At 35.5% G+C, this 16300-nt stretch overlaps 1 protein-coding gene and 1 long non-coding RNA gene across 5 annotated transcripts in view; both read right to left on the bottom strand.

The window, feature by feature from the left end:
* Positions 1–1115, bottom strand: part of POF1B (POF1B actin binding protein) — a 47022-nt gene extending 45907 nt beyond the window's left edge. For all 4 annotated transcript variants that reach the window (XM_074601630.1, XM_074601634.1, XM_074601631.1 and 1 more), the window contains exons 1-2: positions 851–1115; positions 119–171 (exon numbers count right to left, since the gene is read on the bottom strand). The gene's annotated coding sequence lies outside the window, so the exon portion shown is untranslated. The remainder of the gene's footprint in view (positions 1–118; positions 172–850) is intronic.
* Positions 1116–1298: 183 nt separating this feature from the next.
* LOC141748916 (uncharacterized) lies at positions 1299–8609 on the bottom strand. The gene is made up of 3 exons (XR_012589157.1): positions 8269–8609; positions 3329–3434; positions 1299–3065 (listed from the first exon to the last, which is right to left on the bottom strand). It is a non-coding gene; the product is annotated as an uncharacterized LOC141748916 (long non-coding RNA).
* Between the last annotated feature and the right edge of the window lie 7691 nt (positions 8610–16300).

Raw genomic sequence — 16300 nt, 5'->3', positions numbered from 1 at the left:
ATCAAAAGCGGAAAGTAGAAATACATGCAAGATAAGCAAAAAACGGTATATTTTTCATGTGACACTTATTTAAAAAAAAAAACAAAACAAAACAAAACAAACCACTAAGTATACTAACCTCCAGCTCAGCAAAGAAAGATTGTAAACCATGTTCAAAAGGAAGAATATAATCTGAGAAAGGAAGAAAGAAAACAATCAAAAGGCATACTGAAGGGCATACTGTCACCTGTATTTGGATAGAACTGATCTAGCAACACAGCCAACATAGCGTAATCTGTGCAGGAGACTCTCAGGTGAAACAGCTAGTGTTTAGTTTGTATTAGTACTTCGGCGATAGATTGTTCCAATTTTCTTAGGTACTAATAAAAAAATGCACTTATTTCTATTCTGACCATGTCTATGTTTAGGCTTTGGATCTTAGAGGTCAGCCAGCCATCTGTATCCCAAGCCCATGAAAACTATATTCCAAGCTACAAGAATTAACTCCAGGAACAAGCATAATCAATAAATGAAGGGCATCAGAGAACTGCCACATTGTAGCTATCCGAGTATCCTGTCTTTATAATATCTAGTAGCAAATCCTTGGGGAAAAAGTACAGGGAACAGGTTAGACAGTGTGGTTCTTCCTCAGGTACTCTGCCCTAGCTTCTAATAACCAGGAGTTTGGGACCAAGATTTCATCCAGACTGTTGTATTTAATAGCAACTGATCAACTCTGGCTTCATTAATTTTCCCAGTCTCTTTTGGTCCTTTTTATCCTTTTGACCTTAACCACTCTCTGCTAGAAATTCTACCACTTGTGAAAAAGTACTTCCTTTTATTTGTTCTAAAGCATCATGCTGATAATTACCTGCTTTTTTTTGGTTAAGCGAAACAGTGAATAATCATCCTGCATTTACTTTCAATCCCTTCTTCATTATATCGACCATTATCGTATTCCCCTTTTGTCCTCTTTCTCCCAGGATGAACAATCCTCACATTCGTACCGCTGTTGGTCTGTATCATTCTCTGCCACTTTTCTGGTTCTGCTACATCTTTCTTAAGCTGGGGTGACCAGAATCACAGTGTTCAACACACGGACACACCTTAAGCGGGTACAGTGGCACAATGATGTTTCTGAGTTCAGCTCAAGAAATTAATTCTAAGCAATTCTAAGTCCATGAGAAATCTGCCCATTGATTCAGCTAGATCAGAAATTCACCACAAAGACTAATTTAAAATAAAATCTGAATAAGACATCCACACATTTTGGATACCTTTTCCAAATCAAATTTGAGATCAGTTTGAATTTTATTTTGCTTGTCTATACCTATGTTTTGCCTACGATGGAAGTCAGGCCTAACTGTAATAGTCCCTGAACACTGTATCTCCTTTCCTAAAAGGGTAAGGCATGTTCCAATAATTTACAGTAAGTTCGTGCAATAAAAGACAAAAATGTAAGAGATTCATAAACACCTATGGTACAAATTGGTGATTAGTCTTTCCTGCAATTATGATCATGTACCTTATAATTTTTCATATTTGAAATTACATTTTACCTTACAATTCAAATATGAAAAAAGAAGTATTTTATAAACACCAAACGTAAGGGTCTCCCCCCCTCACGCTGGTTATATACCCTAAGAAAAACTCTAGTATCTACTTGCAACAAAGCCATTCTTTGGTATCAGTGTGAGTTTTCTCTTTTTTAAGACATGGTTAGGCTTTAAATGTTTAGAAGTTCATTTTCTTTTGAAATCTCAATCTTCAAAGTAAAATCTTGTGCATGAGCTAAGATAAGTGCAAACTTCTTATTTAGGACATGTGACATCTCATTGTCTTACAAAAAAAAGTTTTGAAAATGTGTAAGTGCTACCTATGCAGAGTTGTTTTTTTTTTTTTTTTTTTTTAATGAGATTTTTATCCGATATTCCCAGAGGCAACTCACACTTTCATCAGCTGCAGTATCTGCAACCACCCAGTCGTTCTGCTAACCAGTGGATTACAAAAGAACAGATTTTGGTTAAATGAAAATGTTCCTTTGCTCGTATATTTTAAATGTTCAAGACGATTCTTATAAAAGAATAAAACCAAAATTTTGCTCTCAGTTATCTTTTCATGCCACTAACTAGCCCTTTGAATCTATTATTTACTGTTCAAAAAGTTAGAGAGTGATTTTCAATATTCTTTGTGTCTGGTCAATTTCCTTGTTACTCAGTTACCCTTAAATTACTTCATTTCAAGAACTGTGTCAAGGATTTGTGTTTGCTAAGCTTTCCCATGGAGTTATTATAGAGGGTATGCTTGTACAATGAACTTACTACTTGTGGCCCGTAATGCAGAGAGACTTTTTTGATATTATGTGACCTAATGTTGTTAATTTTGTTTCAAAAATCCAGTTATACGTTAATCCCTTCAGTTAACAGACTATGGAACTCATTTCATCATCAGATGTTCATAGTTAATTCTGCAAGAGGTAAGTATACACACACTGAACGGTTTTCAACTATCTTATCTATGAATATCAAAGGGAAACTTATGTGTAATCTATGCTCGGTCTTTCAATGAGTTATCTAAACGATTGTGAATTAATTTGAAACACCATTACAGAAAAAAACAATAAACAAGCCTAATACACCTAACTCACTTAAAAAGCTCAACAAAGCCCAAGTTACTACAATTTTTTACTCGTTTACTTTAATTTTTACTCATTTACTTTATAAAAAACCCCAAACCAACCATAAAAGCAGTCACAAATTTCAGTGTAAAATTAAGTTCTTCATCCTCTACCTACTGCAATATTCTTAATGTACCACTTGCACGTTAGGTTGTGCTTAATTATCATCACTTTAATACATAAAATTAAATGAAAGTAAACACAGAAAATAACATTAAAAGACATACGGAGTGGTATAGAAGACAGTGATAAATCTGTAGCATACTGTTTAACCTTAGTTTACAAGGAGTTAAGTTTTCTATTGCTGTGTGTTTTTCACTTACAGGACACTGAAGTTTGTGCTTTTTCTCACAGTTCCCTCCAGGAGCACCACTCACGCACTGCATTGTAGTTCTTGTGCATACATACGCTGATGAAACAAGTGATACTTCAAGTGAATTTGTATTTGGCGATGCTTCTGGCACGTATTTTGAGCAATACAGCACAGCCCCCTGAGAGCTGAGGAGAACGATGCTCGGGGCTCGGTCCAGGCTGCCCTGGCGCCTTCCCAGCAGGTGTCAGTGGGAGCAGTGCTGCTGCCTGCATCCCTTCCTTCCACCGCCACAGGGCTTGGGAGAGCCGTAAGACCAACTAAGGCCCAGAGATCATCTAAAGGTGTGAGGGTATACTTACACATTTTCACTAAATTTGACTGGCTGTGTCCAGTCTGTCCTCCCTCAACCGAAAACTTCAGTCACTTTTTTCACCCCTCTCTTCCTTCATACACGTTGGGAGAACCCTTGAACATACAGACAGTAACATTTCATTTTAATTTTCTTAAGCTTATCAATTATTCAAAAAGAAAACCTAATCAGCACAATAATACTGTACCAGCAACACTAATTTAACTTCCTTGCCTGTACTCATCATCACTCCATATTTAATTATGTGACCATATACTGTTTCCCCCCTTATTTAGTGCAGAAGACAAAGTGTGCTCACTCAGACAAATATTCAGTATTTCTCTCAGTCTTTATAATTCTGTGTGAAATTCCCTACTTTATTTACTCCATGCAAAAACTGAGCATTGAATCATCCATTTCCTTGAGGTCTTTTATTTGGAATTTATTGCTAACAGTTTTCTTATCAGTACTAATTACCCTCTACACCCAGTTCTCCCAGAATATAAAATTACATTATGAATCCCATTTGACAAAAACTGAGACAAAGTGATGCACCCCAAAACACAATGAATTGCTGGAAAAGTGGAACTGGGAGTCATGTTTACATATGCCTCTCTTCCAAGAAAAGCAAGTTTTCACAACTCAGACTAAGTTCATTTGCAGCCATAAAAATAATCTAGTATTGTGCATCTCAAAGGATGCCTAATTGAACTGCTCTTTTTCTAGATGACAACCTGCCAAGATCGACACATTCACTGGGTACCCTATGAAAAGTCTGTTACCAGGAAAGGACAGGACCAAATTCACTTACAGTCCTCTGGGGCTGTTGGGGTGTGGGGTGTTTTTTGTTTGTTTAGTGCACTGGCCACTTCCAGTGTAAATACAGGACTGTTCTCACAGGCAACAAACTCAGAGCACAAACATCTGGCACACTCTGAAAACTCATTACCTGCACACAGACTGAAGACGGCCCCCGCTACAAGATTCTTATCTTTACGTATCATGTATTAACTGAAGAAAATAAACAATGCTTATACAAACGTTTCCCAAATAGCAAATATTGAACTCTGTATTTTAGCTTTCTAATATGTTGGATTATTGTTATTAGTTCTTTCATTTCATTAAAAACAAAAGCACGAATAAATGCCTTCAAACAAAGCATCCTTATTGGGCTTTGAATCTGAAAATGCCAGGTTGATGGCTATTGGCACTCACATCACTAGCTCAGCTACACTGGAAACAGCAAAAGATAACTTTAACCTGCTGGTCCAAATGCTGAAGGGGGATACCGGAACAGCCTCACATGAAGGCATAGCCAAAGATGAAGTTATGGCATGTTCTGCTACCTTGTTACCTGTAGGGTGTCCCTGTGGATGTTGCTAAGGGGCAACATCTCATAGCTAAGGGGCCAGAAGATTGGCTACTGGAGCTATCTGAGGGGTCTCCATCTGGCCAGCTTTGCTCTTTCTTGTATCTACAGTGGTTTAGTCAACAACTGGATTCTGTCTTTCTCCAAGAGGTGCTGGTTTACTGCGTGCTGCTCGTGCTGCCTTGACAGACTGACCATCTGGGGAAGGTTCAGAAATTTTGCCACACTATCAGAATTACACTGAACAACGTGAGAATGGAATAAACAGTGTCTTTTAACAAAATAGCAAGGAACATCTCTCTACACTTTTATTGCCAGAATGGCCTGAAGGTAGATAAGAAAAGCTCTTATTGGAAAGCCCTGAAGGTTACTATCAGCTTCCTCCATCTGCCAATAAGTGCCTGATGACCTATTACCTCTCCTTGATACTGCATGCTTAAATAAGAGCTCTTCTTTTTGGAAAAGCAAGTCTATGCGCTCCTCCCTTATTTTACCTTTCTTTCATACCTGGGCTAGTTTGGAAAACCACTTTTAGGACCAAGGAAGGGACCCCTTTTAGGACGAAGGAAAACCACTTTTAGGACTAAAGACCACTGCCAGACCAAGTAAAACATTTCAAAAATAATCCAGGGAAATTCAAAGGCAGACAATGTCTCTGTTGCTATTTTTTTTTAACATTTTCCAAGACACAATCTATAATCTCTTTTCCTATGCCTACCTCTCACCGGATGCAAGATGAGAAGACATAGAAAATACTGTACCACCTTATTTGAAATATTAAAAGCAGTGCCAAAACTGTTGCAATTATATGAATGGTGGATAATAAAAAATTAGGTACGTTACAGATGTTCAGGAAGTTTCTCTACTGTAGTTGTTTACTTTACACAGCCTGGTCAAAATTTACCACTTTAATGGTGTTTTTAAAGAAATTAGGGCCTCCTTCTTAAGCTCTTCAACTTCCTTGTTATAATCAAGATTTTAAGAATTTATTTCAGTAAAAATGATTATAAAACAAATAAACTCACTTTTAAAGAAGCCCTGGCTCCAGCATATGATCGAATGTGGAATAATTACACCAAACAAAATTACGACTTCACTGATTCCAGTATTTTCTTCTATACAGCTTTCATGCTTATATGAACTAAATATAGCACTTAATACAATTTCTTTTAATACAAAACTGCGGCAATATTCTTAACATCTTTTGCATACAAGCATTTATAATAAAATATTATTTTTTAATGTTATATGTAGCATATAAGCAACAAAATGGTGCAATTTTGTGGCTTTATTTCTACATAAAGGATAGAATAATTTATAGGATTTATTCAGGCTATAATTATTAAAAACTCCAGGCAAGTTAAATTTTCAACTGTCACTTAATTTATGGAATGTGAGCTCACATTGCCTGTAGGTAGCACACAGAAGAAATGTTTATTTTGTGAAACCTAGTGAAAGGAGTCTGGTGTTATTTCTAAATGCTAACTTTATGCAAAATTTTCATTTTTGGAAATAAAACTCACTGTGTTTTATGTTACGTTGCAATAAAATCAAGACACACATTGTGAACAACACTTTCAGACCAATTAGGCATACAATTACACGTGCAGAAGGCATGCACAATTGTGCAGCTAATTTGTGCATGAAATTACGTTGATTGCACATACTAATTGGATAAATGTGTGTGCAAATGCCAGCAGTCATTTGTGCTTGCAATTATCCAATGCGCATACATAGTCATGGCAACTGCATGCATAAATTAGAAGCAGTCTTGCATACCTAACTGGTCTTGGTTTTTAATCAGAAATCCTTTTTTTCCTCTACCAGGTCACTTGGACACAATATTTTTGGAAATTTCATACTTATTTCTTATCCGGATGACCCAAAACAATGAACATCATCATTACCAAGTAATCCAATTTTTAACGAACAAGAAAAGAAAAAGAAGGGAGTTCTTTTCTAGAGATACAGCAGCTTGTATCTTCCTCTGATAGGGGAGATGATGAGAAATATAAAGTAATATAAAACACAACAGGAACATCTAAGTATACTTCCACTGAATAAGAATTACAAGAATTGTTTGTAGGTCATAATTTAAAAAATAAGTGTGAAAAATTTTCTGTATTGACATGGAGGTTTTAGGTAATTCTTCCAGACATGACTACCATGCTTGCACACTTAAGTTCAATGTTCACAATCTTCAATATTCAAATTAAAAGAAATTCTTCCATTTAAAAGCAATGGATTGGAGTTAAAATATATATCCATACATACATACACGTAGGAGCCCAAATCGTGAATGAATCCTTTTCTTTCAAATCTAAAAAGCTCTTTAAACATAAACAGATAGATACAATACATGAAAGATTCATTTAATCAAGAATGACAACTGTAATCTACTAGCAGTTTATGTTTTATTTATTTGTGTGGGGGTTTTTTGTTTGTTTTTTTTTGTTGTTTTTTTTTTAAAGTAGTGGCTATATCATTGGACATTCTCCCTTCCCTATTTCTAGCCTCTTTTCATTCTGCTTCCCAATGTTGTCTGATAATGCTCTGCCTAACACAAAATTATTTATTTTACCTTTAAAGTAATCAGAAAACATGGTCTCTTTTGGAGTTATCTTTAAGGTCAAAGAAGTTAGGGTAGGGTAAACTAGCTTATAACCTGATATAACACATTTCCATCGCAGCCTGACAGCAGTCCTTATGCCTAGTACAGGGCAGTTTCAAAACACAGACACATTCCACCTTTTCATAAACCACAGCTTCCAGCATTCCTTCATCTACTCACATATACTTTAAAAAGAGACAGAGATCTGAACCGAAACAAAGTCTTAATCTTCTGCGTAGATGTCACTAAATCTAAAGCTTCACTGAAAAATCACTCTAATCCTATAGTGACTAAAGACCTTAAGAATTCCAGGAACACACAACGAGCTTTTGCTTACATGGAATGCTACATGCCACTCAGGAAGGAAAAGTGACTTCTTCGGCATTTGACAACTGAACCCCAGAACAAATCATTTCATTGTGTAGTTTAATACAGTAATAGTGGCACCACATTTGAGTCTACTGGAAAAGCACTGATCATAAGTAATTTGTCTGATAATCATATGGTGGCAATCAGTATATCCATACAAAATTTATTATATTACTGTACGCTAGCAGAGATTAATAATTAGCAGGTACTTACAGCAATTAAATATTCTTGTGGTCTGATTTTTTTAATTTCTCTGAATCAGTATTTAAGGACACTGTAGCTGTCATAAAGAAGACTTAAAAATAGAAGAAAACATAATGATTAGCTAGCTATCATTCCTAAATGACATATGTCCTAAGAACTAACCTGAGCAGCTTGGAAAATACCACTTGTAAATTAAGTGAAGCTTCTAAAAAACCCTTTAAGTAAGAAATACGGAATCTGGGTTTATGATCAAGATTCAAAGCACTAACATTCTTACCACTCACCGAGGAAGGAAAAAAAATGTACCTACACTGCTAAACAGCTTTAAAATTCCACTGTTAAATTACAAGACAGAATGAAAGAACTAGAAATAGCTTCAAACTGATTATCTACTCACATTCTCCTGAGCAGACTCTTAAAATTATTCCACTTCTCTGATCATTGAATAGCCACTAATTTTCTGGAAGAAATAAAATATATTAAAAAAAAATAAAAATCAATGGAACACCACCCAACCACCCCCAACTCACTCCACACCTAGAGATATTAAACTCTTTCATGCCTGATAATCCCTTGGCACATTGTTACTTCTTGTGTTATGAAAAATAACTAGAAATTATATTCTAAATATTTTCTCCAAACCATTCACGATGCTACAGGCCGCCTGCTAGATCTCCCTGCATGCATTTCTTTTGCAAGCTGCAGAGTTCTGATCTGTTCAGTCTATCCTTGTAAGGAACCTGCCCCATGCTGCCCATTAGTTTGCTGTCTTCTTACAACTTTTCTGGCTTTCCAAAATGCTTCTGGAAGTAAGGGTATTTCTTAGCCAAGATACGAACTTCATAACTAGTAAGGCCTTATGTTAGAAGAAGGATGTCTGTTTTGTTTTTTTTCTTAAATTTTACATTTCTCTTTATGAGTGGTCACTGGGCATAGTGCGACACTGAGTTGACATTTTTAAACAAACATCAAAACCTCTGTCTTGATGGTTAGATCTGAGTTACAACTACAAACCTGAAAGTTTACCCTCCCATGTTCAGATTTATTTCAAGTGTTTTTTCCTTAAGTTGAAAACTCTTTGATTTTATGGGCTATGCAGCAGTAAATCTGTGGACTAAGCTAGCCTCTGATACCTAAGATAGCTAAATTTCGTGTGATTTTGGGCAGGTCACAACCTCCTTGCTGAGTTTTCTGTCCTCTCAAATCACCCCTATTTACGAGGGTTGCAAGCCTGCATCATCCCACAGATGTGTACTAACAACAGTATTATAAAAATACTATCAAACTAACAAAATATGCTATATGTTAAGCTCCCTAATGTTAAAAGGAGGTGGGAGAGGAGGTTTTTGGATTTTGATAGCTTTTATATCATAATAAAGATGGAGGGATAGCAGTTTTGGAACTTGTTGATATGCATGGAACTCCAGAAGCTCCTGTTCTTTCACCACATTGCATCTGTCATGGCTATTCTCTTCCAAGACATAGAAAAATGATTCAGCAGAAATTGAAGTTCCTCATTTCTATGCTGCAAGGGCTCATATTCATTTTCAGGGCAGTTCACAGCCTCAGAAAGATAGTTATTGTTAGCATGGACCATTCCTGAAACCTGAGATGCCCTGCTGAGGCCACTCCATCAACAAAATCACACTTGTCCTGCTCTTGTGTAAGTGATGCCCTGCTGTCCTCACAGCCTATTAGATTGCTCCAAGAAAATGTGTCCCATGTCACTTAGTGCTTCTGAACTCTGAATTTTTAGTTGTTTGCTGCCATAAGGTGTAACACAGTTCTCTTTCTTTTTACTCCAGATGGCAGTGTTCTCTACATACAGTGGAGAAAGGAGGACTCCGAAGTAGTCTACTATATCTCTGCTGGTAGAAACAGCCTTTTAAAATGTTTAAAATTCTTATACCTTTACTTGAAAATTTACGTATTGCAATTACTATCCAGTTCTAGCAGAAGTAGGAAAGAAAAACTCAATCCCCCTGCACTGATTACAAAATACCAGTGGTTTGGGGTTTTTTTAAACAGGTTAATTTTTAGCATTCCTTCCACGGAAATAATACAAAACAATACATATAGTTAAAATAAATGCCATAGATAGATCTTGCGACAATTTACAACTAGGGCTGCTGTCAGTTTTTCTTGAATGTTGAACTTTAAAGTGCTTGCACAAACAAACTACGCATCTTGGGTTCTAGCATTATGTTTTCAGTCAAAAAGACCAAAAGAAAGTACGGAGACTTTGAAAGCAAAAGGGAGTAACTCTGACACTGGCCAACTGCAATCTCAATCTCCGCATTGTTTCATATTCAGAGAACTTTGTATTTCTCTCTAAGTTTCAGCCTGAGATGTAATTTTGTATGTATCTAGCTTCAAGTCTGACTACATTTCAGCATTTCAATTTTTTTCCTCTGGAAATATGTATTACGTGGTATAAAATGACATAATAGTCCTCAGAGCGAAAAGCCATCTTTAGCAGTAGATAGAAAACTTCTAAATATATTAAAATAAATTACCCAAATGCATATTTTTCTTACATTCCAATTTAAGCAGAGCTTGCTTCTTTAGGAAACCTCAGTGGAAAGAATAAAAGGAGAGGAGAGGGCAACGTTTCAGTTTTGCTTCACTTCAGCAACTGCTGTTTCTCATTTAACAGAAAATCTTTTTCAATTCAGCTCACTTTCTTGCACTCTTTTATGTCCATCAGCTCTTTCTCAGTTTAAGTAAAAACAGTTTTGTAGGTTCTTGTAAAATTAAATCACCACAGCAAATAGTTTGGGCATTTTCCCTTCAACTCCTCCAATTTCTCTTGAGAGGCTGCTCTTTTGAGGCGCTATTTTTCTCCACCCATTTTTCAGCATACCTTCTCCATAGATTAACCAATAAATTAAAACACATCTCTGTAATCAGAGCAATAACATTCAGAAATTACCACATATTTTTAAGGGCGGAAACTTACTTTAAATGAGCTGTTGTGATTTCCATGTCACAGACGTAGAACTTCAGTCTTTAACTCCAGGAATTTGCTGCATGCCTCGTATGGGCTCACCTACTTTACTGCAAGGCAATTCAGACTTTGTCTGAAGACTTTTTGAGAAAGAAAAGCCATCGCTTTCTCTGGTTGCTTGTTTCATGGTTTTCAATTATGAATTTACTTTGCTTGAGGTTAGTCCTTGCTGTGTTTGCGTTAAAGAGACTTTAGTGCACAAATCTTGATGCAATAAAGTTATCTGTACACCAACAGTTACCCTATGAAGTTATTTTTTAGTAGCTCAGCAAGCCAACCTTGAAGTCTCTAGTTTACAGGTGTTTCTCTAGCTTGACTCACATTTGAAGTTCTTCTCTACGTTCTGTAGGTTCTTCAACATTGTTTACAATTTCAATACTAGAATTAATTAAATACTAGAAATGAGGAACATACTGTAGAATCAAAAATTAAAAGATACTAGCCTCAACAGTGCACAAGGTACTTTTATTATCAAATTTATCCTATATTTCATAGGATTTGCTGGGAGTTTTTGTTGAGTCATTTACTACTATTATTTTTAAAGCCTTTTCAAAGTCACTTCCTTCCTGGACATAGTGTCCACTCTGCAGTTATAAGCTATTTTCCCTGTTCTACAAGAATACATTTGACTACAGCAGCATTAACATGTAGTTTATTATAATGGCCAATGCTTACCATTACAAGCTGTATTACTATGCATAACGGCTCTGTCCTTGTCAGTGTTTATTAAATCATAATCATTTTGTCAGTGGCAAATGTTCTGAGTGGTAGTACAATATTTATGTTACATTATTGATAAGAATATTGAAGAACATAATACTTTTCTACCCTGCCAGAAACAGTGCCTTTCAAAGACTATTTCCCATTGTTAGCTCCTTTGTGAGGTCTTTTAGCTGATTTAAATCCATTTTACATGCCTTCTATTCATAATACTCTGATAATTTGTTGTGTTCTAGCAAAGCCAACAACTTGCATCTAAAATAGGTATTACATCTGTACAATTACCTTTATGAACATTAATCTTGAAGAATGATATAAAATTCACCTAACGATACCTGTCATCCATAACACAAAGCTGACTGTCAAAAGGAATGGAATGGAATTTCCTACAAACTTTTTCTTTTCCATTCTTTGCCTGGGATTACTCGAGTTAATCAGCCTGTAAGTAATTCAAAACCAACCACAAACTTTGCTATCAAACAAAAAATAGACATTGAGTCTGGCAGAAAAAGGGGAAAGAAACACTTGGAAAATATCTAATTTACAATTACGGGATTCATAAACAATGGAAATATAATTACTAATATTTATTTATACTGTGTAGATATTAAATTCCAAACAAGGTGCAAAAATGCCTCAACACTAAAGCTAAATTGTATAGGCTAAATTTATAAATGAATAGCACATAAGAAGCTAAGAATGCAACAACAACAAAAAATTGTTAGAAATAACTGCAGACAAGACAGGTTACGTGAAATTAGGCAAGAATAATTTTGCAAAAAGTTAGAGTAAAACTTGAAAGCCTTTTAATAGAACAAGCTTCTTCCTAAAAAGTTCTACACATTTCAAGAAAAGTTCATTGGAAGCAAACTCACTAAGTTTGTTCTAAAAACAGAACTGTATGAAGACAAAATGAGTACTGTAGATGAAATATAAATTAACTACTACAGCACTTGTATACGCTATTCAAATGAATATTAACATCTTTTGAAAAACAAATAGTATTAAAAGAATTCTTCATTTTATTTAAGATGTACATTTCTTATTTTGACGAGCTTTCAATTTTATATTAATTTGACTAACGTACTGCCAATTAAATGGCTGTGTGTGATGAAACAAACCTGGTGCATAGACTGACAGATAATATTTTCATATAGATAAAAATAAGTAATACATTGAAATTCGAGAATTTTGTGGTATTTTTCTGAAACATCCAAGTGTTCTTTTTTCATTATCTGAATACTTACAAAATTGCTGCTGAAAAATAAGAGTTAGCCAAATCCTACCCAGATGACACTATGCATCCGTGTATTTTCTCATTCTCTTTGATGAACACCGAGCAGACAACGCAGCCATCTGGTCAGGGAGAAAGAAATTGTGTAAAAATGAGGTATGCGTGTGTAAATAAAAGATTGATGAATGAAGCCCTGAAAGCTGAGATGAAAGTGAAGCAGAACAGACAGGTAAATCATTCTGATACTTATGTTAGTGCTGAAATTATGTTCCTCTACTTTCTATTTTTTTTTCTGCTGACAGCAGTGCAGGTGACAAAAAATACTTTCAATTTTGCTGCTGACACAAGTGCTGCAGGTTAGCAAACTGTTTTAGTTCTATTGCTGAGAAAGCATGCCTTAGTCAGGAAGAAGCGAGAAAGTTTTGTTGCTTCAGTTTTAATTACTTGCGATGTATCCACATCCCAGTGTGCTGACGGTTATTTAGCTACAAAGCCCCAGCTTCAACCTACAAGGCAATCTAGGATGGCTTGCCAAAATTGAAGCTGAGTTTAGACAAACAGCTCTGAACACGTTCACTTTAACTGAGACACGAAGAGCTAAACGTATCCTCTTGCACAGAGCTTCAGAAGCGTTTTTAAGCTAGATTCCTTCCCTGACAAATCTCCGAATCTTCTGGTGTTAAAGTATGTTTAAATAAAATATTTTACAGGCAAGTTTCACCTAAGAGTCCACTAGACTGAAAATGTAATTAGGATCTGTTTTTTCCATATGAAAATAAAATGATACAATATCTAATGAATAATTAGTTTAGAAACTGAAGAACCCTACTTGATGCAATTCCTATTCTATTTCAGCAGGAGATAAATGGACTCTAAAATCCACTTTCTTTGTCATCATGTAATTCAGTGTTTCCCAATCTTCCCATTCACTACAATTACTCTGTAAGACTGCTTTGAAATGCTAAGTTTACATTTTGGCAACGAAGAAAAAAGATGGTGGTATGCAAAAAGCCCACTACAACTCATTTTTCTCATGAATAATCAGACTGGCATTAGTGAGTATACCTAGACCTACAGCACTGTAAGGAGAAATAAATGTTAACTACTCATCTAGTATCTGAAATATCCACTGCTTATTTGCTGGCGTACTGGGCATTATATGAATTTAAAGCCAACAGCAAACCATAGTTCAGTAATCTTTCGCATAACTTTCATTAAACAGACTCATTTTCTGGATCAGCAGTATCAATCTTTTTTCTTAGTTTATTAAGCATCTCATACAGTGCTTGATATTTAGTGTAAATTATATAACCATGCAGATCAACATGTTAAAGAAGTTAAGCCTTTTTGATTGACATTTTCATATTCTGTGGATTCTGGTTCCCTTATAGTTTAGGATAAAAGACATTTTTAAAGAATGACCTAAGCCAAATCTGTACCACCTACAATTTCAAAGATGTAGCAATCTGAAAATTAAGGTACACAGAACTTCAGAGCTGTAAAGTGACAGAATTCAGTCCCTTTGGCTCAAAAATGACAAGCCTCTACCATTAGATCTAAAAGATTTTTTCCAACAGCTGTCTGTAGTGCCACACCTACTGCAACTGCGCAGCTCTGAGTCAATTAAAAAAAGCAAGAATGTATATATTCTATGCAATATATGCATTCTATGCACTTCATTTGCCAGAATAATTTTGGGGTAAGTTTTTAAAGGCAGAAGCAAGCATTTGATACCAGCCTCTTTTCTGACTGAAGTTAGGCATCGAATTCTAAATTAGAACTTTGGAAAAAATATTGTATTTTATGTTTTTTACATATATTACATTACTGCGGCTACTATAGCCATATTAATTATAAAAAAAATAAAGCAAATTACTGACAATTGTTGCTTAAGAGGGTTAGCAAAATAATCAAATATATCAAAGCTAAGCCTATGCATTGCTAAGTAACGGCAGTAATAACTTTTAAATTTTTTTTTTAAACTTACAACAGTGGTAGAATCATAAAAGATTCAGATGCAATATAATAATTTTTAAAATACACGATCATAACAAATATTTGTAAAGAGATTTCAGTAAGGAGTGTATGATTTTATATTGACATAAAATGAAGAGATATGCTATTTTCCTAAAACTAGTCAAGTAACAATGATCGTATGTAAGAAGAGGGTCTAGCTAAAAACTCAATGCCATCTGTGCTTGTTATATACACTCCAAATTATACACCACCCATAAAAGAGGTAAACTTGAGAGTATGAAGCCAGCATTTCTATCCACACATCCATTCTAAAGATAATATGCACAGAATACAGTATACCTATCAACAATAAAAACATTTTTTAAATTATTGTGAATGTTGGCTAGAACAGTAAGTCATGTTCAGAATGGCAGTGCTTGCATGCTGAAGCCTGCATAATGCGATAGTGTTAAGAATGCACAATGTGCTTGTAGGAACTTCATGTATGTTATTGCAACACACCAAGAAGGGAGTTAATAACTTATTTAGTGCATAGGGCTGCTTACTCAAGACCTTGGCACTGGGGAGAATTCGGTATCAATTGTAATCGCGACCAATTTTTATTTTTAACTGTTAGGAAAGAGACAATGAAGATAAAAACATGTGGAAGATTATTACTGAATGAACTGATGTTCTGGAATGGTGAAGAGCAGCTGTCATATTGTATTGCTTACTGACACATCCAACAGATAGCTAGGGATGACATTTAGCAATGCATGAAATGCCAGAATCACGAAAGAAACATTACTTCCATGGATGTCAATCAGCTACTGCCTCCCCAAGTTTGTATTTTCCTTTAGAGTTTTTAATGCACTTTTTCATCTTACAGTAAATATCAAATATCGCCTTGCTCTTTAGATGCAACATGCATGCTCCTTCCACGCTGCAAAGTGCCAACAGGAAACAAGAATCTCCCAAACACAGAAAAACCTGCGTCCCCATAAGTAACTGTTTAAGCTTTAAAGTACCAAACCCCCTACGCCTTAAGAGTTCACTCACAGCTATGACAGGGAAAGAAATACCTGAGTATATATACACGCTCCCTTGCTTATGATCGATACTAGAAGAGCTAACAGGCTTTACCTGTTTTCAGTAGCTCACAATCCTATCAGATGCTGCTTAAAAAACAGAGCTGAAAAGCTCCAGAACCCTATTGCAAAAGAACAGAGTCCCTGTTCACACACTCGATGTGCAACTTTGAGCCATGGGTTTATTTTTGTCCTTGCCACAGCTTTTCCAAAGTGTAAGCATGGCGTAACATTTTCCCCTTAAAAATAATTAAATATTTGTGAGATACAACAGTAGAAATGAATACTACAGTTGGTTACATTCAGACAAGAAACAAACAAACAAAAACTTTTTACGCTTGGGAACAGACATTTACCATACCAGCTTCCATCTAGGGATTAACATCAGTGGAATGCAAAACTCTAGAATAAAACATACGACAGA

This window comes from Larus michahellis, chromosome 9 (assembly GCF_964199755.1).
Source record: "Larus michahellis chromosome 9, bLarMic1.1, whole genome shotgun sequence".
Classification (NCBI taxonomy): Eukaryota; Metazoa; Chordata; class Aves; order Charadriiformes; family Laridae; genus Larus; species Larus michahellis.
This window is presented reverse-complemented; position numbering and strand designations above follow the sequence as displayed.